General features: G+C 46.0%; 33 non-coding genes across 33 annotated transcripts; 9 read left to right on the plus strand and 24 right to left on the minus strand.

Annotated features, from left to right (window-relative positions):
- Nucleotides 1-285: 285 nt before the first annotated feature.
- On the plus strand, nt 286-358 carry trnaa-agc (transfer RNA alanine (anticodon AGC)). Its single transcript has one exon. It is a non-coding gene; the product is annotated as a tRNA-Ala (tRNA).
- Nucleotides 359-628: 270 nt separating this feature from the next.
- trnai-aau (transfer RNA isoleucine (anticodon AAU)) lies at nt 629-702 on the minus strand. Its single transcript has one exon. It is a non-coding gene; the product is annotated as a tRNA-Ile (tRNA).
- A 164-nt stretch (nt 703-866) lies between these two features.
- trnaq-uug (transfer RNA glutamine (anticodon UUG)) lies at nt 867-938 on the minus strand. The gene has a single exon. It is a non-coding gene; the product is annotated as a tRNA-Gln (tRNA).
- An 89-nt stretch (nt 939-1,027) lies between these two features.
- Nucleotides 1,028-1,099, minus strand: trnaq-cug (transfer RNA glutamine (anticodon CUG)). Its single transcript has one exon. It is a non-coding gene; the product is annotated as a tRNA-Gln (tRNA).
- Nucleotides 1,100-1,242: 143 nt separating this feature from the next.
- trnaa-agc (transfer RNA alanine (anticodon AGC)) lies at nt 1,243-1,315 on the plus strand. The gene has a single exon. It is a non-coding gene; the product is annotated as a tRNA-Ala (tRNA).
- Nucleotides 1,316-1,585: 270 nt separating this feature from the next.
- trnai-aau (transfer RNA isoleucine (anticodon AAU)) lies at nt 1,586-1,659 on the minus strand. Its single transcript has one exon. It is a non-coding gene; the product is annotated as a tRNA-Ile (tRNA).
- A 165-nt stretch (nt 1,660-1,824) lies between these two features.
- trnaq-uug (transfer RNA glutamine (anticodon UUG)) lies at nt 1,825-1,896 on the minus strand. Its single transcript has one exon. It is a non-coding gene; the product is annotated as a tRNA-Gln (tRNA).
- An 89-nt stretch (nt 1,897-1,985) lies between these two features.
- trnaq-cug (transfer RNA glutamine (anticodon CUG)) lies at nt 1,986-2,057 on the minus strand. The gene has a single exon. It is a non-coding gene; the product is annotated as a tRNA-Gln (tRNA).
- Nucleotides 2,058-2,200: 143 nt separating this feature from the next.
- Nucleotides 2,201-2,273, plus strand: trnaa-agc (transfer RNA alanine (anticodon AGC)). The gene has a single exon. It is a non-coding gene; the product is annotated as a tRNA-Ala (tRNA).
- A 270-nt stretch (nt 2,274-2,543) lies between these two features.
- On the minus strand, nt 2,544-2,617 carry trnai-aau (transfer RNA isoleucine (anticodon AAU)). Its single transcript has one exon. It is a non-coding gene; the product is annotated as a tRNA-Ile (tRNA).
- A 158-nt stretch (nt 2,618-2,775) lies between these two features.
- trnaq-uug (transfer RNA glutamine (anticodon UUG)) lies at nt 2,776-2,847 on the minus strand. The gene has a single exon. It is a non-coding gene; the product is annotated as a tRNA-Gln (tRNA).
- Nucleotides 2,848-2,936: 89 nt separating this feature from the next.
- On the minus strand, nt 2,937-3,008 carry trnaq-cug (transfer RNA glutamine (anticodon CUG)). The gene has a single exon. It is a non-coding gene; the product is annotated as a tRNA-Gln (tRNA).
- Nucleotides 3,009-3,151: 143 nt separating this feature from the next.
- On the plus strand, nt 3,152-3,224 carry trnaa-agc (transfer RNA alanine (anticodon AGC)). Its single transcript has one exon. It is a non-coding gene; the product is annotated as a tRNA-Ala (tRNA).
- Nucleotides 3,225-3,494: 270 nt separating this feature from the next.
- Nucleotides 3,495-3,568, minus strand: trnai-aau (transfer RNA isoleucine (anticodon AAU)). Its single transcript has one exon. It is a non-coding gene; the product is annotated as a tRNA-Ile (tRNA).
- A 157-nt stretch (nt 3,569-3,725) lies between these two features.
- Nucleotides 3,726-3,797, minus strand: trnaq-uug (transfer RNA glutamine (anticodon UUG)). The gene has a single exon. It is a non-coding gene; the product is annotated as a tRNA-Gln (tRNA).
- An 89-nt stretch (nt 3,798-3,886) lies between these two features.
- trnaq-cug (transfer RNA glutamine (anticodon CUG)) lies at nt 3,887-3,958 on the minus strand. Its single transcript has one exon. It is a non-coding gene; the product is annotated as a tRNA-Gln (tRNA).
- Nucleotides 3,959-4,101: 143 nt separating this feature from the next.
- trnaa-agc (transfer RNA alanine (anticodon AGC)) lies at nt 4,102-4,174 on the plus strand. Its single transcript has one exon. It is a non-coding gene; the product is annotated as a tRNA-Ala (tRNA).
- A 270-nt stretch (nt 4,175-4,444) lies between these two features.
- Nucleotides 4,445-4,518, minus strand: trnai-aau (transfer RNA isoleucine (anticodon AAU)). The gene has a single exon. It is a non-coding gene; the product is annotated as a tRNA-Ile (tRNA).
- A 159-nt stretch (nt 4,519-4,677) lies between these two features.
- On the minus strand, nt 4,678-4,749 carry trnaq-uug (transfer RNA glutamine (anticodon UUG)). The gene has a single exon. It is a non-coding gene; the product is annotated as a tRNA-Gln (tRNA).
- An 89-nt stretch (nt 4,750-4,838) lies between these two features.
- Nucleotides 4,839-4,910, minus strand: trnaq-cug (transfer RNA glutamine (anticodon CUG)). Its single transcript has one exon. It is a non-coding gene; the product is annotated as a tRNA-Gln (tRNA).
- Nucleotides 4,911-5,053: 143 nt separating this feature from the next.
- Nucleotides 5,054-5,126, plus strand: trnaa-agc (transfer RNA alanine (anticodon AGC)). Its single transcript has one exon. It is a non-coding gene; the product is annotated as a tRNA-Ala (tRNA).
- Nucleotides 5,127-5,396: 270 nt separating this feature from the next.
- Nucleotides 5,397-5,470, minus strand: trnai-aau (transfer RNA isoleucine (anticodon AAU)). The gene has a single exon. It is a non-coding gene; the product is annotated as a tRNA-Ile (tRNA).
- A 165-nt stretch (nt 5,471-5,635) lies between these two features.
- Nucleotides 5,636-5,707, minus strand: trnaq-uug (transfer RNA glutamine (anticodon UUG)). The gene has a single exon. It is a non-coding gene; the product is annotated as a tRNA-Gln (tRNA).
- An 89-nt stretch (nt 5,708-5,796) lies between these two features.
- trnaq-cug (transfer RNA glutamine (anticodon CUG)) lies at nt 5,797-5,868 on the minus strand. Its single transcript has one exon. It is a non-coding gene; the product is annotated as a tRNA-Gln (tRNA).
- Nucleotides 5,869-6,011: 143 nt separating this feature from the next.
- trnaa-agc (transfer RNA alanine (anticodon AGC)) lies at nt 6,012-6,084 on the plus strand. Its single transcript has one exon. It is a non-coding gene; the product is annotated as a tRNA-Ala (tRNA).
- A 270-nt stretch (nt 6,085-6,354) lies between these two features.
- trnai-aau (transfer RNA isoleucine (anticodon AAU)) lies at nt 6,355-6,428 on the minus strand. The gene has a single exon. It is a non-coding gene; the product is annotated as a tRNA-Ile (tRNA).
- Nucleotides 6,429-6,575: 147 nt separating this feature from the next.
- trnaq-uug (transfer RNA glutamine (anticodon UUG)) lies at nt 6,576-6,647 on the minus strand. The gene has a single exon. It is a non-coding gene; the product is annotated as a tRNA-Gln (tRNA).
- Nucleotides 6,648-6,736: 89 nt separating this feature from the next.
- Nucleotides 6,737-6,808, minus strand: trnaq-cug (transfer RNA glutamine (anticodon CUG)). Its single transcript has one exon. It is a non-coding gene; the product is annotated as a tRNA-Gln (tRNA).
- Nucleotides 6,809-6,951: 143 nt separating this feature from the next.
- trnaa-agc (transfer RNA alanine (anticodon AGC)) lies at nt 6,952-7,024 on the plus strand. Its single transcript has one exon. It is a non-coding gene; the product is annotated as a tRNA-Ala (tRNA).
- Nucleotides 7,025-7,294: 270 nt separating this feature from the next.
- trnai-aau (transfer RNA isoleucine (anticodon AAU)) lies at nt 7,295-7,368 on the minus strand. Its single transcript has one exon. It is a non-coding gene; the product is annotated as a tRNA-Ile (tRNA).
- A 157-nt stretch (nt 7,369-7,525) lies between these two features.
- trnaq-uug (transfer RNA glutamine (anticodon UUG)) lies at nt 7,526-7,597 on the minus strand. Its single transcript has one exon. It is a non-coding gene; the product is annotated as a tRNA-Gln (tRNA).
- Nucleotides 7,598-7,686: 89 nt separating this feature from the next.
- Nucleotides 7,687-7,758, minus strand: trnaq-cug (transfer RNA glutamine (anticodon CUG)). Its single transcript has one exon. It is a non-coding gene; the product is annotated as a tRNA-Gln (tRNA).
- A 143-nt stretch (nt 7,759-7,901) lies between these two features.
- On the plus strand, nt 7,902-7,974 carry trnaa-agc (transfer RNA alanine (anticodon AGC)). Its single transcript has one exon. It is a non-coding gene; the product is annotated as a tRNA-Ala (tRNA).
- The last annotated feature ends 15,219 nt before the right edge of the window (nt 7,975-23,193 follow it).

The following is a 23,193-nucleotide window of genomic DNA, read 5'->3' on the forward strand; positions in this document are numbered from 1 at the left end:
CAAGCCTTGAAGTTTCCAGAGCAAGGGCCCTCAGAAACACAACGATGCCCCAGTGAGCAAGGAAGGAAGCAGGTCCCACCGAGATTTGAACTCGGATCGCTGGATCAGAGTCCAGAGTGCTAGCCATTACACCATGGAACCGGTGGTCCCACAAACTCCCCGCACAAGCGGCCGCCACCAGTCTAGATGCGAACCTGAAATGAGCTTTCTGTGTTTATCCCGCAGCTTAGCTGTTGGTTAGTGGCGTGCCTTTCCTCTCCTTGGCTAAAGGGATCCTCTCAGCTGGGGGAATTAGCTCAAGTGGTAGAGCGCTCGCTTAGCATGCGAGAGGTAGCGGGATCGATGCCCGCATTCTCCACGTGTTTTATGGGGCTCGCGCCAAGGTCTCTCTGCTGCCGTTCCCTCCGACACGCGTGGCGAGCGGCGTGTTCAAAGTTTGCTCTCTTCTTCCGATGTCAGCGAGGACTCGCGACAAAAGCGGTGCTGAAAACCATGGCATGCTTCGCTGCCAACTCTTGGATGTAGCGAACCCGTAGGCGGGACACAGGAGTTCCTTGCAGTCAGAGAGCTAAAAAGTGGCCCATCGTGCCACAGCGGAGGTTAAGCCGACAGCGCGAACGTCACCGGCTGGCCCGTACGGGGATCGAACCCGCGACCTTGGCGTTATTAGCACCACGCTCTAACCAACTGAGCTAACCGGCCACAAGGGCGGCTCCTTTTCAAAAGCCTTTTTTTTTTTTTTTTTTTTTTTTTTTTTTTTTTTTTTTTAAGTTGCCCTTGGCGGTAAAGAGTCGCAAAACACGCCGTCGAGAGAGACGCACTTCTCACGCACGCTGGCGGTCCCTTCCGTGCGGAGGAGGGACACCAGGTCCCACCGAGACTTGAACTCGGATCACTGGATTCAAAGCCCAGGGTGCTCACCATTACACCATGGAACCTGGGCGGAGCGCTTCCCGGCAAGCCTTGAAGTTTCCAGAGCAAGGGCCCTCAGAAACACAACGATGCCCCAGTGAGCAAGGAAGGAAGCAGGTCCCACCGAGATTTGAACTCGGATCGCTGGATTCAGAGTCCAGAGTGCTAGCCATTACACCATGGAACCGGTGGTCCCACAAACTCCCGCACAAGCGGCCGCCACCAGTCTAGATGCGAACCTGAAATGAGCTTTCTGTGTTTATCCCGCAGCTTAGCTGTTGGTTAGTGGCGTGCCTTTCCTCTCCTTGGCTAAAGGGATCCTCTCAGCTGGGGGAATTAGCTCAAGTGGTAGCGCGCTCGCTTAGCATGCGAGAGGTAGCGGGATCGATGCCCGCATTCTCCACGTGTTTTATGGGGCTCGCGCCAAGGTCTCTCTGCTGCCGTTCCCTCCGACACGCGTGGCGAGCGGCGTGTTCAAAGTTTGCTCTCTTCTTCCGATGTCAGCGAGGACTCGCGACAAAAGCGGTGCTGAAAACCATGGCATGCTTCGCTGCCAACTCTTGGATGTAGCGAACCCGTAGGCGGGACACAGGAGTTCCTTGCAGTCAGAGAGCTAAAAAGTGGCCCATCGTGCCACAGCGGAGGTTAAGCCGACAGCGCGAACGTCACCGGCTGGCCCGTACGGGGATCGAACCCGCGACCTTGGCGTTATTAGCACCACGCTCTAACCAACTGAGCTAACCGGCCACAAGGGCGGCTCCTTTTCAAAAGCCTTTTTTTTTTTTTTTTTTTTTTTTTTTTTTTTTTTTTTTTTAAGTTGCCCTTGGCGGTAAAGAGTCGCAAAACACGCCGTCGAGAGAGATGCACTTCTCACGCACGCTGGCGGTCCCTTCCGTGCGGAGGAGGGACACCAGGTCCCACCGAGACTTGAACTCGGATCACTGGATTCAAAGCCCAGGGTGCTCACCATTACACCATGGAACCTGGGCGGAGCGCTTCCCGGCAAGCCTTGAAGTTTCCAGAGCAAGGGCCCTCAGAAACACAACGATGCCCCAGTGAGCAAGGAAGGAAGCAGGTCCCACCGAGATTTGAACTCGGATCGCTGGATTCAGAGTCCAGAGTGCTAGCCATTACACCATGGAACCGGTGGTCCCACAAACTCCCGCACAAGCGGCCGCCACCAGTCTAGATGCGAACCTGAAATGAGCTTTCTGTGTTTATCCCGCAGCTTAGCTGTTGGTTAGTGGCGTGCCTTTCCTCTCCTTGGCTAAAGGGATCCTCTCAGCTGGGGGAATTAGCTCAAGTGGTAGAGCGCTCGCTTAGCATGCGAGAGGTAGCGGGATCGATGCCCGCATTCTCCACGTGTTTTATGGGGCTCGCGCCAAGGTCTCTCTGCTGCCGTTCCCTCCGACACGCGTGGCGAGCGGCGTGTTCAAAGTTTGCTCTCTTCTTCCGATGTCAGCGAGGACTCGCGACAAAAGCGGTGCTGAAAACCATGGCATGCTTCGCTGCCAACTCTTGGATGTAGCGAACCCGTAGGCGGGACACAGGAGTTCCTTGCAGTCAGAGAGCTAAAAAGTGGCCCATCGTGCCACAGCGGAGGTTAAGCCGACAGCGCGAACGTCACCGGCTGGCCCGTACGGGGATCGAACCCGCGACCTTGGCGTTATTAGCACCACGCTCTAACCAACTGAGCTAACCGGCCACAAGGGCGGCTCCTTTTCAAAAGCCTTTTTTTTTTTTTTTTTTTTTTTTTTTTTTTTTTAAGTTGCCCTTGGCGGTAAAGAGTCGCAAAACACGCCGTCGAGAGAGACGCACTTCTCACGCACGCTGGCGGTCCCTTCCGTGCGGAGGAGGGACACCAGGTCCCACCGAGACTTGAACTCGGATCACTGGATTCAAAGCCCAGGGTGCTCACCATTACACCATGGAACCTGGGCGGAGCGCTTCCCGGCAAGCCTTGAAGTTTCCAGAGCAAGGGCCCTCAGAAACACAACGATGCCCCAGTGAGCAAGGAAGGAAGCAGGTCCCACCGAGATTTGAACTCGGATCGCTGGATTCAGAGTCCAGAGTGCTAGCCATTACACCATGGAACCGGTGGTCCCACAAACTCCCGCACAAGCGGCCGCCACCAGTCTAGATGCGAACCTGAAATGAGCTTTCTGTGTTTATCCCGCAGCTTAGCTGTTGGTTAGTGGCGTGCCTTTCCTCTCCTTGGCTAAAGGGATCCTCTCAGCTGGGGGAATTAGCTCAAGTGGTAGAGCGCTCGCTTAGCATGCGAGAGGTAGCGGGATCGATGCCCGCATTCTCCACGTGTTTTATGGGGCTCGCGCCAAGGTCTCTCTGCTGCCGTTCCCTCCGACACGCGTGGCGAGCGGCGTGTTCAAAGTTTGCTCTCTTCTTCCGATGTCAGCGAGGACTCGCGACAAAAGCGGTGCTGAAAACCATGGCATGCTTCGCTGCCAACTCTTGGATGTAGCGAACCCGTAGGCGGGACACAGGAGTTCCTTGCAGTCAGAGAGCTAAAAAGTGGCCCATCGTGCCACAGCGGAGGTTAAGCCGACAGCGCGAACGTCACCGGCTGGCCCGTACGGGGATCGAACCCGCGACCTTGGCGTTATTAGCACCACGCTCTAACCAACTGAGCTAACCGGCCACAAGGGCGGCTCCTTTTCAAAAGCCTTTTTTTTTTTTTTTTTTTTTTTTTTTTTTTTAAAGTTGCCCTTGGCGGTAAAGAGTCGCAAAACACGCCGTCGAGAGAGACGCACTTCTCACGCACGCTGGCGGTCCCTTCCGTGCGGAGGAGGGACACCAGGTCCCACCGAGACTTGAACTCGGATCACTGGATTCAAAGCCCAGGGTGCTCACCATTACACCATGGAACCTGGGCGGAGCGCTTCCCGGCAAGCCTTGAAGTTTCCAGAGCAAGGGCCCTCAGAAACACAACGATGCCCCAGTGAGCAAGGAAGGAAGCAGGTCCCACCGAGATTTGAACTCGGATCGCTGGATTCAGAGTCCAGAGTGCTAGCCATTACACCATGGAACCGGTGGTCCCACAAACTCCCGCACAAGCGGCCGCCACCAGTCTAGATGCGAACCTGAAATGAGCTTTCTGTGTTTATCCCGCAGCTTAGCTGTTGGTTAGTGGCGTGCCTTTCCTCTCCTTGGCTAAAGGGATCCTCTCAGCTGGGGGAATTAGCTCAAGTGGTAGAGCGCTCGCTTAGCATGCGAGAGGTAGCGGGATCGATGCCCGCATTCTCCACGTGTTTTATGGGGCTCGCGCCAAGGTCTCTCTGCTGCCGTTCCCTCCGACACGCGTGGCGAGCGGCGTGTTCAAAGTTTGCTCTCTTCTTCCGATGTCAGCGAGGACTCGCGACAAAAGCGGTGCTGAAAACCATGGCATGCTTCGCTGCCAACTCTTGGATGTAGCGAACCCGTAGGCGGGACACAGGAGTTCCTTGCAGTCAGAGAGCTAAAAAGTGGCCCATCGTGCCACAGCGGAGGTTAAGCCGACAGCGCGAACGTCACCGGCTGGCCCGTACGGGGATCGAACCCGCGACCTTGGCGTTATTAGCACCACGCTCTAACCAACTGAGCTAACCGGCCACAAGGGCGGCTCCTTTTCAAAAGCCTTTTTTTTTTTTTTTTTTTTTTTTTTTTTTTTTTAAAGTTGCCCTTGGCGGTAAAGAGTCGCAAAACACGCCGTCGAGAGAGACGCACTTCTCACGCACGCTGGCGGTCCCTTCCGTGCGGAGGAGGGACACCAGGTCCCACCGAGACTTGAACTCGGATCACTGGATTCAAAGCCCAGGGTGCTCACCATTACACCATGGAACCTGGGCGGAGCGCTTCCCGGCAAGCCTTGAAGTTTCCAGAGCAAGGGCCCTCAGAAACACAACGATGCCCCAGTGAGCAAGGAAGGAAGCAGGTCCCACCGAGATTTGAACTCGGATCGCTGGATTCAGAGTCCAGAGTGCTAGCCATTACACCATGGAACCGGTGGTCCCACAAACTCCCGCCCAAGCGGCCGCCACCAATCTAGATGCGAACCTGAAATGAGCTTTCTGTGTTTATCCCGCAGCTTAGCTGTTGGTTAGTGGCGTGCCTTTCCTCTCCTTGGCTAAAGGGATCCTCTCAGCTGGGGGAATTAGCTCAAGTGGTAGAGCGCTCGCTTAGCATGCGAGAGGTAGCGGGATCGATGCCCGCATTCTCCACGTGTTTTATGGGGCTCGCGCCAAGGTCTCTCTGCTGCCGTTCCCTCCGACACGCGTGGCGAGCGGCGTGTTCAAAGTTTGCTCTCTTCTTCCGATGTCAGCGAGGACTCGCGACAAAAGCGGTGCTGAAAACCATGGCATGCTTCGCTGCCAACTCTTGGATGTAGCGAACCCGTAGGCGGGACACAGGAGTTCCTTGCAGTCAGAGAGCTAAAAAGTGGCCCATCGTGCCACAGCGGAGGTTAAGCCGACAGCGCGAACGTCACCGGCTGGCCCGTACGGGGATCGAACCCGCGACCTTGGCGTTATTAGCACCACGCTCTAACCAACTGAGCTAACCGGCCACAAGGGCGGCTCCTTTTCAAAAGCCTTTTTTTTTTTTTTTTTTTTTTTTTTTTTTTTTTTTTTTTTAAGTTGCCCTTGGCGGTAAAGAGTCGCAAAACACGCCGTCGAGAGAGACGCACTTCTCACGCACGCTGGCGGTCCCTTCCGTGCGGAGGAGGGACACCAGGTCCCACCGAGACTTGAACTCGGATCACTGGATTCAAAGCCCAGGGTGCTCACCATTACACCATGGAACCTGGGCGGAGCGCTTCCCGGCAAGCCTTGAAGTTTCCAGAGCAAGGGCCCTCAGAAACACAACGATGCCCCAGTGAGCAAGGAAGGAAGCAGGTCCCACCGAGATTTGAACTCGGATCGCTGGATTCAGAGTCCAGAGTGCTAGCCATTACACCATGGAACCGGTGGTCCCACAAACTCCCGCCCAAGCGGCCGCCACCAGTCTAGATGCGAACCTGAAATGAGCTTTCTGTGTTTATCCCGCAGCTTAGCTGTTGGTTAGTGGCGTGCCTTTCCTCTCCTTGGCTAAAGGGATCCTCTCAGCTGGGGGAATTAGCTCAAGTGGTAGCGCGCTCGCTTAGCATGCGAGAGGTAGCGGGATCGATGCCCGCATTCTCCACGTGTTTTATGGGGCTCGCGCCAAGGTCTCTCTGCTGCCGTTCCCTCCGACACGCGTGGCGAGCGGCGTGTTCAAAGTTTGCTCTCTTCTTCCGATGTCAGCGAGGACTCGCGACAAAAGCGGTGCTGAAAACCATGGCATGCTTCGCTGCCAACTCTTGGATGTAGCGAACCCGTAGGCGGGACACAGGAGTTCCTTGCAGTCAGAGAGCTAAAAAGTGGCCCATCGTGCCACAGCGGAGGTTAAGCCGACAGCGCGAACGTCACCGGCTGGCCCGTACGGGGATCGAACCCGCGACCTTGGCGTTATTAGCACCACGCTCTAACCAACTGAGCTAACCGGCCACAAGGGCGGCTCCTTTTCAAAAGCCTTTTTTTTTTTTTTTTTTTTTTTAAGTTGCCCTTGGCGGTAAAGAGTCGCAAAACACGCCGTCGAGAGAGACGCACTTCTCACGCACGCTGGCGGTCCCTTCCGTGCGGAGGAGGGACACCAGGTCCCACCGAGACTTGAACTCGGATCACTGGATTCAAAGCCCAGGGTGCTCACCATTACACCATGGAACCTGGGCGGAGCGCTTCCCGGCAAGCCTTGAAGTTTCCAGAGCAAGGGCCCTCAGAAACACAACGATGCCCCAGTGAGCAAGGAAGGAAGCAGGTCCCACCGAGATTTGAACTCGGATCGCTGGATTCAGAGTCCAGAGTGCTAGCCATTACACCATGGAACCGGTGGTCCCACAAACTCCCGCACAAGCGGCCGCCACCAGTCTAGATGCGAACCTGAAATGAGCTTTCTGTGTTTATCCCGCAGCTTAGCTGTTGGTTAGTGGCGTGCCTTTCCTCTCCTTGGCTAAAGGGATCCTCTCAGCTGGGGGAATTAGCTCAAGTGGTAGCGCGCTCGCTTAGCATGCGAGAGGTAGCGGGATCGATGCCCGCATTCTCCACGTGTTTTATGGGGCTCGCGCCAAGGTCTCTCTGCTGCCGTTCCCTCCGACACGCGTGGCGAGCGGCGTGTTCAAAGTTTGCTCTCTTCTTCCGATGTCAGCGAGGACTCGCGACAAAAGCGGTGCTGAAAACCATGGCATGCTTCGCTGCCAACTCTTGGATGTAGCGAACCCGTAGGCGGGACACAGGAGTTCCTTGCAGTCAGAGAGCTAAAAAGTGGCCCATCGTGCCACAGCGGAGGTTAAGCCGACAGCGCGAACGTCACCGGCTGGCCCGTACGGGGATCGAACCCGCGACCTTGGCGTTATTAGCACCACGCTCTAACCAACTGAGCTAACCGGCCACAAGGGCGGCTCCTTTTCAAAAGCCTTTTTTTTTTTTTTTTTTTTTTTTTTTTTTTTTAAGTTGCCCTTGGCGGTAAAGAGTCGCAAAACACGCCGTCGAGAGAGACACACTTCTCACGCACGCTGGCGGTCCCTTCCGTGCAGAGGAGGGACACCAGGTCCCACCGAGACTTGAACTCGGATCACTGGATTCAAAGCCCAGGGTGCTCACCATTACACCATGGAACCTGGGCGGAGCGCTTCCCGGCAAGCCTTGAAGTTTCCAGAGCAAGGGCCCTCAGAAACACAACGATGCCCCAGTGAGCAAGGAAGGAAGCAGGTCCCACCGAGATTTGAACTCGGATCGCTGGATTCAGAGTCCAGAGTGCTAGCCATTACACCATGGAACCGGTGGTCCCACAAACTCCCGCACAAGCGGCCGCCACCAGTCTAGATGCGAACCTGAAATGAGCTTTCTGTGTTTATCCCGCAGCTTAGCTGTTGGTTAGTGGCGTGCCTTTCCTCTCCTTGGCTAAAGGGATCCTCTCAGCTGGGGGAATTAGCTCAAGTGGTAGAGCGCTCGCTTAGCATGCGAGAGGTAGCGGGATCGATGCCCGCATTCTCCACGTGTTTTATGGGGCTCGCGCCAAGGTCTCTCTGCTGCCGTTCCCTCCGACACGCGTGGCGAGCGGCGTGTTCAAAGTTTGCTCTCTTCTTCCGATGTCAGCGAGGACTCGCGACAAAAGCGGTGCTGAAAACCATGGCATGCTTCGCTGCCAACTCTTGGATGTAGCGAACCCGTAGGCGGGACACAGGAGTTCCTTGCAGTCAGAGAGCTAAAAAGTGGCCCATCGTGGACTCGCGACAAAAGCGGTGCTGAGGAGGGAAACCAGGTTAAATTTTTGGCTAATTACCTTGCTCCTGGGTTCTTCAGCCAGAGGCCAGGCTCAAACCTGCAATCTCTTGGTCCACTGGCCAGCTCTAACTACTGCCCTACTAGCTGTCTTATAAATATCAAATATTAGTTGGATTGTTTGGTTTCCCTTTTTCAATCCTACATTTTATACCAACAAACTGCTGCAGTGAAAGCCAAACAACCACAAGCAGGGTCTGAATCTGTACTTACGGCCTGTATCCACCAGGGGGCGCCCTGGTATTCCTATTAACCACGCAATACACTTATTGCATCTCTTTCAATTTCACCTACTTTATTGGAGCTCAGAATTTTTGTGGATCAAAAATACCTGTTTGCTGCATGTGGTGTTATTTTATATAAATCAGGGTTTTTTTTAAAAAATTGCAACACACAGAAAAACAAAAAGTCTATAGTTTGAGCCACAAACAGCCCTCATTTATCCACCCTGTTCTAGCGTTCTGTCTGCTGCCATCGCTTAATTCGAGTTTGTCTCGCCTTTAAACACACTACGCTAGCTGGTCTTACTCTGAAAGATTAGCCTCTTAACTACATTCTGCTTTTCTCTTCTAGCGAGCGGTGCCCTGCAATCCTCTTTCCAAACAGATTTACAGATGGAAGAGAAATGGCCTGTGATAGGCACACAGCCTCAGGGAGTTTTCTATCAGCGCATCAGCAGTTCCAAGACTGCACATCTGTCCAGCCATGACAATCCTATCAGTACATCGGAGATTTAAAAGGCTGAGTCGCTTCACCTGTGTCCTCCTGGAAACTACGAACATGGCCAAAGAAAAACTGTAATCCACGGGGTAAAATTCTGGTTAACACAGCCAATGGGAATTAAAATATTCTTTTATTTGTTGTAAGATTTTATTGGTCCCCCTCTGTGTCTCTTGTATTTGATCCATTTTGTAGTTGTCATTTTATATATTCATGCCCTGCCTTTTATGAGCTGGCTGGTTTAGTAATTGAGCAGATCAAGTGCAATTAGCTTCAGAACTGTTCCTGTTAATCTCCTCACGTGGTAAGAACAATTGGCCAGTGAAACATCTGCTGCCGACCCCCCACCCCCGACTCTTGCTCCTCAGTCCCTTTGGAAGCTTGCGTCATACATCATCAGACCAGTGTTCTAAAGGAGGTGGGTGGAATATTACATGAAAATCCCAGTAGTAATAAGGAGCAGCACCTTATTATGCAACCCAACTTGAGTACTTTTTTTTTTTTTTGGCAATGCTGACATGCTAGCCCTGAACTGCAAAGAGGGACATTGTTAAATTAGGAAAACATCCAGTTTTTAAGTGCAGAAGGAAGGTGGAATAGGGTGGATCCATATGCATTACATGTGGTGTAAAGCAAAGTAGAAATGATGATGATGATATGATTTGTTAAGGGGCAACAAGCACCAGGTGTGGTCAATCAATCATCTCATCAAAGGCTCAAGAAGGACTTTAATAAGACCCATATCATGATAGATGCAACACAAGTAGATAAGATGAATGTATGTATTTCTGGGTAAAGGCATTCTCTTCACCTCTTCAGAATTTGCCTGCAATGATCCCCCAGGATTTGGTTTAATTTCATCATATTAACTCATTATTCAAAATCTGTAGAAACACGGGACCTGACACTTTATAAAACCAAAAAGTTTTCAGTAATAACTGTTTTAATGAGTTTAATGATTTCTTATTTGAGGAATAACCCAGTTCAGTCTTATACTCACCAGAGTATACAACCTCAGGAATCTAACCAGCTTTTGAGAGCTATTGTTTTTTCGAAAAACAACTGCTCTCAAAAGCTGGTTACATTCCTGCTCTAACATTGCTTGTGCATTAACAAGTCATTCTGTGGGGTACAGAATTCCCAGCAGCACCTATGTATTGTTTTACATTTTTTTTCATATTTTTTCAACGTTCGTCTGAATTGTTTTCGGGGATCCTTCATAGTATTCATGAAAATTAATTCACTGGATGTCAACCAGAAAACCTCATTAAGCTCATGAAATCCACACTTGCATTTTGTCTGTGTCAGTGGTTTCTATAAATGGAAGTCGAGAGATGTAGGACTTGTAGGTTCTTTTTGTGCAGCAAATTAATTTACTGCTACTGACACCACTTTAGAAGGCGTCAGCATTTATTCACTGCTCTTACCAACTCATGAGGCTTTTTAGCTCAAGATTATGGCTGGTAAAGGAACATCAGCATATCACTGACATGCATAAAATTCTCACTGTATACCACTATGTATTATATAGAGCACTATGGACAGTGTATTATTTTACCTCACTCCCTAACATTATGAGCATTCCTTTGATTGACTCTTTGTTTTTTGCTGGGCTGCATGATATGTGCATCTGGTTTATGGGCTACAGCTGCAGACATGCAGATTCTTACCCTAATTCTAAGATTAAAAAATTTCCCTCCAGCATATACACATACACACACCCATGCACTGTGGGAGTATACGACCCACTTCTGCTAAAAAAGCTTGTAATCAACAATGAGTTTACTTTAAACACAAAACGGTTTACAGTAACTCAATACCAGAGGCCAACAAATCATGCTTTCGGAAGCACAACCCACATTATCTTCTGCAAAAAAATGGGTGCAACTGATATTTGGTCCATTTCATGGATTGCCTGACACTTGATATATGGCACAATGACAAAAGCAGGAGGAGTGTGTTATGTGTGGTTAAATCAAGCTGTGCATGTGCTGGTCCTCATGAACACCCAGATGAGATCTCCCTGGTCCATAATTCAACAGTGATGGAGCAGTGGTAGAGTACTCACTAAGAGAATAAAGTCAATTTATATTAGATTCAGGGATCAACAAAATTGTTCTTATATTTGTAATATTCAAACATTAAATAAAATGTTAAAATCCAACAGAATTATCAAAGTGTTTGTGTGTCTTTATTCCTAGATAGTCCCACTGGGGCTGCTAACTTTAGGCAGTTAACTTTTAATAATAAAGACTGATTAGTATTTTAGGTCACAGACAACTGCTGTAAATCATATGCAAATATCACTATTTGCACACAGCACTGAATGATACAGGACAATGGGTGGAAGTCATAACTAATTTATGTTCATTTTCTTTATCTTGGGGAAGTAGAATGTTGGTTAAGAACACAATTTATTGCATTTTAATAATGTTGCCCCATTTAATGTGAAGCTGGGGGACTGAATGGCCATTAAGTATGCTTTCGGTGCTAATGAACTCCCTCTCTCCCTCACAACTGCTGAATCCCTTTCAGCATTCAAGAGGAGTCTCAAAACTCATGTAATTTAGACTCATTAATGAGGCTGGTTTAGTTAAAGGAACCAGAAAGAAGGGAGGAGCTTTGTAGGATTTGCATCTTATTACACATGATATGTAAATGTCTCTACAGCGATTGCCTGAATCTTGCACCAGCTGACTGAAGCAAGCCAGAAATGTCAGTGGAATTTGGACTGTCATGGGGCACTTTTGTCTTGCTTCTGCCTCCACGCTGATATGCCTGTGCCTTGTAATCCAGAGGCACTGAAGCCTGCTTCTTGTTGAGTGCGGCATACAGTACATGGGCTTTTGTCCTAGCTTCCATTGTGGAACACATAATATTTAATAAGGCAGCAAAATGTTTAAATATCAAAAAATCACTACTTAATTTGTGGAAAAAATGTTGTGTATTGTATTTGCTCTTGGGGGCACGGTGGCGCAGTGGGTTGGGCCACAGTCCTGCTTTCCGGTGGGTCTGGGGTTCGGGTCCTGCTTGGGGTGCCTTGCGGCGGACTGGCGTCCCGCCCTGGGTGTGTCCCCTCCCCTTCCGGCCTTATGCCCTGTGTTACCGGGTAGGCTCTGGTTCCCCGTGACCCTGTATGGGACAAGCGGTTCTGAAAATGTGTGTGTGTGTGTATTTGCTCTTATTGTAAATATTTTTTAGTATTACTGACCTAGTAATAAGTTATTTAATGAGATCGTTGATTAGCATAAAACCCAGAATATACTGAGAAAGACAACATATATGGAGATATTACTTATGATTTCCCCCTACAAACTAAACAAGAGCACAACACTGTGAATATTTAAAAAAAGGTTTGATATGGATCGCATAATAAAATACTTCTAACACTCTTTCCAATGAAAGGAATTTGTAGTGTAGTTGAAGGGATGCTTACCTTACATTTAACCTGTGCTTTTCTCCAAAGTGGCTTACTACAGTGAACAGAGAGTATGTTCCACTGATGTGTGGATGAGTGACCCATTGTAAGTAGTGCATCTAGCAGTGTAAGTCACCTTGGTGAATAAGGTGTGTGAGATGGTAACACTGCACAGAGTTCATCAGAAGTCACTTTGGAGAGAAGCATCTGCTAAATAAATAAATGTAAAAATCGGGGAATTTGCCTTGCCTGGAAAAAGTATAAAACCTAAAGTAAAACACAAATGATCCCCATGACACATCCTGGATGGCAGCTAGCAAAACACATTAGGGGAGCAGCATGAACACCCAGATGAGATCTCCCTGGTCCCTTCTCTACAAGTTGTGTTGCTTCTACGCAGTATTTCTATCTGGTGGTGGAGCCAGACGAGTCATCAATAGATGTTCCTGAGCCAACTGTCCCTGGAACATGGAGGACTCAACCAAGTGGGTCTTAATGCTTCCTGGTGCCAGGGGGTCATTATATGGACCACAGTTGGCTGAAAAGACCTAGCCCTCAAGAGCACAGCATGGTGTCTGATGTCAACATTGCATTCAGTCACAGATCAGACTGAAGGCCAAGTTCATTTCTGCATTTATAGCTTATTCATTTCGCTGATGTTTTTAGCCACGCTGACCTACATGTCCACTGTGGCAGAATTACTTCAGTTGAAGAAACACAGCATCTGCTCTATAGTCATATACAGATGTGCATTCTGCTGTTTTAGAGGGAAAGGACATTCCTCATTTCCAACCTTTCTGGCAGCTCTTTAGTGTTTTCCTGCCTTGTGGCTCATCTGGTGAAAAATTAATAAAGTTCATCTGGAGAACATATAGGGAGTAACTGAAAAAATATAGAAACTCCTGTCCTAATGGCAGCTGGTAGTGCAGAGGTTGTAGATTTGAATGTTGTTTCCAGCTGTTAAACCCTTGGACAAGGTACTTACCCTGAAATTGCTCTAGCAAAACTACCCAGCTGTATAAAAGGGTTAATAATTGTAGGTAGATTAACATTGTGAGTCACTTTGGAGGAATGTGTCAGGTAAACATGCAAAATTGTAGTGTAGTACTTAGAGAGAGTGGGTATAACCCTTAAGCAAGGTAGTTGTTCAAATAAGAATATACTACTGTCTCATTTCAATTTATTTTTATAGAGCGTTCCTCTCACACTGTGACACAAAGTGCTTGAACACAGGCATAAAACAAAGAAACAAATACATTGAGCAAAGAAACAAAGAAAACAGTTGACTATAGACTAGTGTAATACATTATCAATGTATTTATCAAAGCTATAAGTATGCATACTGGCTATAGAGGAAAGGAGCAAAAAACTCCCAGCAGAAAGTTAGGAGAGAAAATTCAAAAACCTCTGGAGGTCCAGGTGCCAGTGGCTGCCCACCCCTCCTGGGCATTCTAGATTGAACAAGACTTATAAGTCAGTTTACAGGTAATAATAGCATTGTTGCCAAATTTTGATTGGATTTCCAAGTTCACCAAGGTACATCTTGTCCATCATGGTGGTTAGTCATCAGCTTCAGTCACCAAGGGGTGCTTGGGTGATAGCCAGCTGGCCCCCTCATCTCTTATTGTAGAGGGACAATGCTCAACAACATGAAATTGTTGCTAATTTATAACTTTAAAAAAACTGACAGTTTAATACATTTTAATTTACAAGTGGAAAATCACAGAAACACAGCCAAGAGGAATAAAATTTTGTGGTGATATGCCCAAATGAATATGTAAGTCTTTAGTCTGGATTTAAAGACTGAGACAGATGGGGCATTTCTGAGAGTAACTGGTAGAGTATTCCACAGTTTAGGTGCTCTATAGCTAATGGTGCAACCTCCTACTGAGGTCTTTTTGATCACAAGTACTTTAAGGTAACTTGCATCCATTGAACGAAGATATTGTCCTGGGATATAAGAATCAATAATCTCACAAAGATAAACCGGTGCAATGTGAAGTACCAATTCAACGATTTCAGAACTGGTGTTATATGGTCGTACCTCCTAGGTCTAATGACAATTTTCGCAGCAGCATTTCGTACCAGCTGTAGCCTGGATACAGTCTGGTACGAACAGCCCGATAAGAAAGCATTACAATAGTCTAGCCTGCTTGAAACAAAAGCATGAACCAGTTCCTCAGCATCCTGGCTATATAGGAATCGCTGTACTTTAGCTATATTTCTCAACTGAAGGAAGCACGACTTAATCAAAGCATTAACATGAAACACAAAGGACAGCTTTCCATCCAACAAGACACCCAGATCTTTAACACAATCTGTATGCTTGAAGCTTATACCATTTAGGGTAAATATTGGTGTAGTTGTGTCAAGAGTTTGGCATCACCACCCACCACAAGTACCTCTGTTTAAGTGGCATTTAGAAATAAAAAAATATTTACTCATTCATAGATTTATATTGGTAAAAAAAATTAGCTAAAGACATCACATGTGAGGGGTCATGAGGCTTAAACATATAGCTGTGTGTCATCAATGTATGAGTGGAAACAAATTATGTTTGCAAATAATGTCACCCAATGGTAACATATACAGTGAGAACAGTAACAGACCTAAAACAGAGCCCTGTGGCACACCATATTGAATTGTAGTTGAGATGGAGGGGGTGGAGTCATCAGATCTAAAAACAAATTGTTCGCAGTTGGCTAAATATGAGTTACACTACTTCAGAACAGTACTCTACTTCAGAACAGTACCCCTTAGTCCCAACAGGTTTTCAAGTCTACTGAGTAAGGTACTATGGTCAACAGTGTCAAACGTAGCACTCAAGTCCAGTAACATAACAACAGAGATATGACCAGCATAAGAGGAGACGTGAATGTCATTAACAGCATGTGTGAGCGCCATTTCAGTGCTGTGACCAGTGCAGAAATCAGATTGAAATTTTTCAAATATATTATAATGATTAAGATATTTTACAATTTTGGAAGCTATGATCTTTTCTACAATTTTTAATAAAAATGGTAGATTAGAGACAGGCCTATAATTATTTGGGTTATTACAATCCAGATCTGATTTATTTAGTAGGGGTCGAATAATGGCGACTTTAAAAGCATTCGGAACACAGACATTAAGTAACGACATATTAACAACATTAACAATAGCTTCTACAAGCACGGAAACTGCGGCTTTAAGTAATTTAGTGGGGATTGGGTCTAAAGGACAGGTAGTACATTTCATAGAGTGAATTAGCATGGTAATTTCCTCTACAGTTACTACACTGAAGCTAATGAAATTGTACAAACAGATTAAATGATTAAATATTTGTAAAGTTGCTTGTCTAAAGAAAATTTGCCTTTTACTCATCTGTCACATAAGTACAAGCAATGGTAAGATGTAATGTGAAATAACTTTTGAAACTGTTTACATTTAGCCTTTAGCTTACTGTAGTTTGTAATAAGACTTATGTGCATGCCCTCATGGCTGGAAAAATGTCATTGATTGTAATGATTTTGGAAGAGTTGCGTAAAACCTATTTCACGTGCCTCTTGAAGCAATTTAAGCAGAGGTTTTTTTCTGTCACTGTGATTTTGTTACATGCCAGAGGCTGAATTGCAAAAAGCAATTGTTTTGTGAGATTGACTTTAATACCCGACACAAAATGATATACTGAAACACACACACACACACATTTTCAGAACCGCTTGTCCCATACGGGGTCACGGGGAACCGGAGCCTACCCGGTAACACAAGGCGTAGGGCCAGAGGGGGAGGGGACACACCCAGGACGGGACGCCAGTCCGTCGCAAGGCACCCCAAGGGGGACTTGAACCCCAGACCCACCAGAGAGCAGGACTGCGGTCCAACCCACTGCGCCACTGCACCCCCCTATACTGAAACAAAACAGACTTTTTCAGGAAGAATAACTGTTTTGCTTGGTCATGAGAGCCATGAAAAAGAACAAAGTAACTTTCAAATTGAATAGTAAGGAGATGCCTGTGCTGAGTGGGACCTGGGCTTGTCTGCTCAGGAAAGGTACCTGTTAGTAGAGTGACATCACTGGGAACTGTACCCTATCCACAATCGTCAGCATACCACCTATGTGCGGAGTAGAATTTAATGGAGATGCAGAAAAGCACTATCAGAGCTACTAGGATGATCATTCCTGCCACACAAGGAAGTCAAAGCCAAGGAGGTCGTCATAACAAAACATATGACATTCCACCAGAATGAATCATTCTGATTCCCGCCTTCCTCTTGGTTTCCAAGCGACACACACCCAAGATCACTGATGTCGGGGGACCGTCTTTGTATCTCTTCCTCTCCCACCTCTCTTCACAACCCATCCCTGACCTTTTCCACTGATTACAGTAGAATTCCCCAGCAGCATCCTGACATTTAACTTGCATGTTACTGTGTTTATTTCTAACCCCAAGGGAGCAATCAACCAGTATGAGAGCTCTGGCAGAGAACTGAGCTGTTGCCTTAGATTTTAGTGCAGCTGAGAGATGCATCTAGTGCTCCACACATCACCACCCTGCTCTTCATAGCTACTGGGAAAGCAATGCATGGTCTGAAAACCTTCAACTAAAAGAAAAATGTAATTTCTGTAACTAACTGTGAAGAATCACTTAAATGAGCAATGTGCTTCTGAGGAATTCCCAGTGTAGTGTTTTATTTTGTTTTAAAGGAAAGGGTTTTTCATAGGTGACATGGTGGCACAGCGGGTAGCACTGGTTCAGATGTGGTTTCAAATCCGTCTCAAGAGTTTGCATGTCTATGACATGTCTTCATGTCTATGTGGGTTACCTTCAAGAGTTCTGGCTTCCTTCCACAGCCTAAAGACATGTGTTTCAGGATAATCCATCCATTCATCCTATTTCAATAACCCCTTGTCCTCATAAGGGTCGTGCTCACCCAGAGCCTTTCCCAGAAACATCAGACCCAAGGCTGAGATAGGGTACACCCGAGATGTGACACCAGTCCATCGCAGGCCATGTTTCAGGCTACCTGCTGACTATAAATTTCCCCGTAGCAATTAGCGTAGCCTCGTGTCCATTGGTTCTGGGATCGAGTCCCAAACATCTCAACCCTGACAAGGTCAAACAGATGAATGAAACGAACGAGTGTATATGTGATTGCCCTGCAATGGACAGGAATCTCGCCCAGGGTGTAACCCTCATGCTTCTGGGTTAAGCTTCAGACCACAGCACCTCTGCATTGGAAAAGTGGTTTGTTTTTCAGTAGATACAGTTTTTTAGTGTGTGTTTGCACCTCTTCCAGAGTCACTTCACCCATGATCTCTTAAGTTTATGTAATGTGTAAATGTTCATACACTATAACTTTGAGATCATTCCTGTTAAACAATGGATAAACCTTCACGCAGCTAGTCCTGCAATATAATGAAAATACACACATACACACTTTCAGAACCGCTTATCCCACACAGGGTCGCAGGGAACCGGAGCCAACCCAGTAACACAGAGCGTAAGGGGACACACCCAGGACAGGGCGCCAGTCCACCACAAGGCACCCCAAGCAGGACTCAAATCCCAGACCCACCGGAGAGCAGGACTGTGGTCCAACCCACTGCGCCACCACACCCCCTATAATGAAAACATTTTTTTATAAAAAATATATTATTCAGAATGTGATTAGGAATCATTGATACATGGAAATAGATTTATGCAGCTACTCGTCTGATGAACATTTGTTCATAAGGTGGAAACTAACTACTTTAGAATCACACCTCGTCATCTGTGTCTCTCTTTCTGCTAATGTAATGTACACATTGTATTTTCTATGAGATGTATGCCACTTTTGAGGAAAATGTCTGCTAAATGAATAAATGAAAATACAAATGTAAATGTATTTAGTATCGTAAATATTTATTTTATAGCATATGCTGTATCAACCTATAGTGGCTCTTCATTTCATGAACGCTGAATTTACCAGTGCTGAAAGACATTAACATTTTTCAGCTTATTTTATTATTTTTAATTGCATTTTATTCATTGATCTGTTTCTAGTATTTCTGTGTGTTCAGGCGCGGAAAAAATCTACGGTTCTCTACCAAGCTCTTGGTTGGCAGTAAAATGGACTTAAACACAGTAGGAATCTTGGAGCAAATTAGCTTTGTTCACTCCCACAATATTTACAGCACTGTCTGGTGTTTGCGAGAGTCAGTGATCAACAATTAGAAGACAAATGTTGGGTGTTTATGCCATGAATCAGTCGGCCGCTGGGATTGAACGAGTTTGTGGAGTCAAAGCATTTTTTATTTTCAGTCTTTTCAAATTAGTTTTAATTTGCATGTAGCTCCAAGTTAATAAATTTTAAAACCTTACAAATGTACATGTAAATGTAATGTACAAAGTTTTTTTTATTTTTTATAGCTATGAGTAGTTCTGTTTTGTCTTGATATCCAGTACATTTCAACATCGAAAAGAAAATTGCATTCAAAAACAGCTCGGACAAAATTTGAAATTTTGCTTCTGTCATAGCAACTGTTTGTGGCCAATTTTTGTGTTATTTCTGTGACAGTTGCAACTTAGGGAGGGATGCTGATAGAAAAGAAAATGCTGATAGATGTATCTTAATTTCATGTGTACTGACCCCTCTTTGTCGACAAAAAAGAACTGGCTACAACCCTCCTTAGACAGCCATTTATTTTTGTCCACACTGGTGACACATATTTTCAAGTGTATACCCATTACATAATGGTGAATTTATTGAGTAAAACCACTCTGGTAAGTGAATAGCCATTGCGGGGGGGTAAAATTACCATTATTTCTTATTGTTTTATTTCTTATTCATTTCATATTTTTAGCTGATATTTGATAATGTTCATTGATTCATTGTCAAGAACCTCTTGTCCAATGTGGGATCACAGAAGTCTAGAGTATATTCAGGAAGCAAATTTCAGTAGGAGCACAAGCCTAGAGTGTGAAAAACAGTAGAAAAGTCAAGGAGTCTCTGGCCAACTCTCAAGTTCAGTGACGATCGTCACTGTTGTTTCACCACCACAGGATGATCAAACATGGAGAGGAAGATTTCTGGGGGAAAATGAAGAGCAAAGCAATCATCCTCTTCCCTGAGGACACACCTGCCAATGTATGTAGGATGGCTTGCCATGACACACTGCGGCTTTTGTGCATTTGCAGTGAAACAGATCACGGTAGTTCGTGTTTAATAACATTCCCACTCCCTAGGGAACCATCCCACCCATCTAAAACCTCCATCTGTAATTTAGTCTGTCGACAGGCATAGAAATGTGTCAGCAGCAGTTGCTCATCTCACGGTGTGACTGTGATGTGGTTCCATTCATCAACGCAAAATCACACGTCTTCGTTGACAGGCGCCGACCCCTGTGGGGGTGCAGTGACGTGTGAAGTAGGCAGGTCATACCCATCACCTAAACAGCTGGGTCCCCAGAACTGCAGAGAGCTCATGACACTGGAGATGCACTCCAAGCCCAGGTGAAATAGGGTAAGAAGAGTGTGAAAATCAAGCCAGTCTTGCTATTTGATGGATCTGATGGACTGTGGCTGTTGAACAACTCTTCCAGGCATGCTGTGTGCGCTTAAGTAGCTGGCAATGAAGCTCTCAGCTCATCTTTCCTGTAAGAAAACGACTGCATGCTGTTCTGGAGATGGCATGTCTGCTGTCATCAACCCACCAGGGAAAAATGGTCATTTTATGAATAATAAGCTAAAAATATTCTCTTGAGTCACACATCATGGTCCACTGATAATGCCTTGCAAAAAATTAAAGTCCAGCATTGAGGAAATTGAGGATGCTTGTTCTCAGGATAAAAAATGCTCGCAGTCTTCCCTTTGGTCGTACTGAAGTGGCAGAAATCACACATATGAACCTTTTTTAAAAAGAGCTGGCATTTTGGGGAAAATCAAGTTTGCGTACAGAAATCTAACAGATGACTCCAGTGTAGTGTCTGAATCAAGTCAAAGAGGTGAAAAGCGAAGGTGCTGACCTAAGAAATTCACTTTCATCCAGAAAGTCTGCATACCAGATAATTTGCAAATGGACTATTGGGTCCATGTGGTCAAAGTCAGCCAAGAAAGACTCACATGTCACCTTCATATTACATGTGTTTGTCAGCTGAACAACCCACATGTGTGGCCTTACATTCAGACCAAGTCTATCTACATTCATTCATTTAGCTGACATTTTTCTCTAAAGAACCTTACAATGTTAAGCTACTTACAATTATTTACCCATTTATACAACTGAGTGATTTTACTGGAACAATTTAGGGTAACTACCTTGCTCAAGTATCCTGCCCTGATAGAAGTGGGATTCAAACCTGCGACCTTTGGGTAGAAAGGCAGCACTGTAGCCGCTACAGTCCCAGCTACCCAACTAGTAGCTTTCATGACTCACCACAAGCTGCTTTTAAAATGATTTCGCTCTTTATAAGGAAAATACACTAGTGTAGAGCGGATGTTCTCGTGGCTTGGCTTCGTGAACGAAGATTTAGGAAGGGGGCTACCCACATTTGCTACAAGCTCACTGTTGGCTGATGAGGCCAATGCAGCACAGGCAGGTCCTGCCGCAGCGGCTGCAAGGGGAAGTCTGTTCTGCGTTTGGTGGTGTAGTGTCAAATTTATTCCTCCATCTCCTTTTGTCCTCAAGACTCGTCCTGCATGCATTCTCAAAGGAGGATACAGCCTGGTGAATTGTATGTCTCCAGGCTAGACCAGACCAATGGTGGTGAGGGGATGTTCCAATAGAATAGAAACTTGTTCAAAGGAAAATCCTGGAACTGGTGCAATTAAATTACAATAACACTCATTCATAAACGCACAAAAAAACAAATTATGAAGCCTCGTTCTTCTTTCTTTTTACACTGAGTATTCGAATACTACTTTATACATTTATAAAGTATTATATAGTATGCTTTACATTTACTTACATGTACATTTATTCATTTAGCAGATGCTTTTCTCCAAAGCGACAGACATCTCATGGAAAATACAATGTTTTCATTACAACGGCATGATCTAAAAGTTATAATGCCTGAACATTTACACCTTACATGAATTTAGATCATGGGTGAAGTGAGTCTGGAAGAGGTATGTTTTCAGATCCCTTTTAAATGTGGACAGAAATTCAGCAGTTCTGAGTAAGAGGGGGAGGTCATTGTACCACAGTGGAGCCAGAACTGAGAACCTCTGTGCTTTACCTTTTGTGTGTGGGACCACCAAGCAGGTAGATGTGGAAGAGTGAAACAGTCTGGTTGGTGTGTAGTGAATGATCAAGCTTCATGCTTTTAATATTACTTTATATATTCATACAAATGTTATGTTTTTCCCATTTCCAATTTACTCAAATTTATTTTTATTGATCAAATATATTTATGTCTCAGGGCACTGTGTCTATCTCAGCCCTACCTGACATCAACGAGGCTGAATGTCCACTAGATCGAACTGGCATGCAAATGGTCAAATAACACGTATAGAAATGCAAACAGATATGCAAAATCCTAGTGTGCAAAGTTTGACACGCATGTGGAGAGCATGTCTCCTCAGGTTGTCCACACAGAGGAGTAGGCAGGAAGAGTAAGAAGGAAAAACCCTTCAGAAAGTATTGTTTAGTCTTTCCTGGTCACAGGCAGCTGTTGGTCAGCATAGCAGCCCCATCTCTGAGTCACAAACAGCTGCCTGGAGGTGCGTCTGGGAATTGACTGATAAAACCAATTGATTGCAGTCAAAATACAGGTCAAACGGTGAAAGATGCTGTGATTCTCTAGCAGAGAGAGATTTATCACTTAGTGCTGTTACCGAAGAGCTTCAGGTAAAATGCACAGGTTTGAGCATGCACACATACACCAAAGAGTATGTATATAATTCATGTCTATACACATATTTGTACAACTTACAATCTGCCTCAGCACAAGTTTTACACACATGGCTACCCACACACTCATGTGTAAATCTGAATAAATACACACACACACATTTTCAGAACCACTTGTCCCATACAGGGTCGCAGGGGAACCGGAGCCTACCCAGCAACACAGGGCATAAGGCCAGAGGGGGAGGGGATACACCCAGGACGGGACGCCAGTCCGTCACAAGGCACCCCAAGCAGGACTCGAACCCTAGACCCACTAGAGAGCAGGACTGTGGCCCAACCCACTGCGTCACCGCGTCCCTCCTGAATAAATACATAATGTTTAAATTTAAGCAGTTCTGCATACACTGAAAGGAAATTAAGATTTCAAGTACACTGGCTTCTCAAGTCATGGACATTCAAGTTATGGATTTTCAAAGACAGAAGCATTTTCCTCTTTATTCTTTATCTTTAATTTTTTTTTTTTTTTTTTGAGCAATTTATTTTCTGGATATTTCAAAACAGACCTGCATTTCTGCACACAGCCATTCATGAGCAATTACAATACACCTATACACAACAGGAATGAGACCAACTTGATTAACTCACAATGTTTCAATCAGTCAGCATTGAATTGGATTTTGTGGAGAGAAGGTATTTTTAATCCATCCAATTTCAGTAACTATATCTCCTGATCAGGCTTTTGGTGATCTGAAACCTAACCTGGAATCACTGGCCACAAGGCTGATGGAGGTACAGCCTGAACAGAACACCAGTCCATCACTGAGGCAATTTAGCAACACCAGTTCCCTTGAACTGCATATTTTTGGACTGTGGGAAGAAACCAGAGCACCTGGAGGAAACCCATGCAGACACAGAGAGAACATGCAAGCTCTACACAGGCTGAGTTGGAATCAAATTCACATTCTCTCATACCATTCAGGT

This window comes from Scleropages formosus, chromosome 10 (genome assembly GCF_900964775.1).
Source record: "Scleropages formosus chromosome 10, fSclFor1.1, whole genome shotgun sequence".
NCBI classification, from domain to species: domain Eukaryota; kingdom Metazoa; phylum Chordata; class Actinopteri; order Osteoglossiformes; family Osteoglossidae; genus Scleropages; species Scleropages formosus.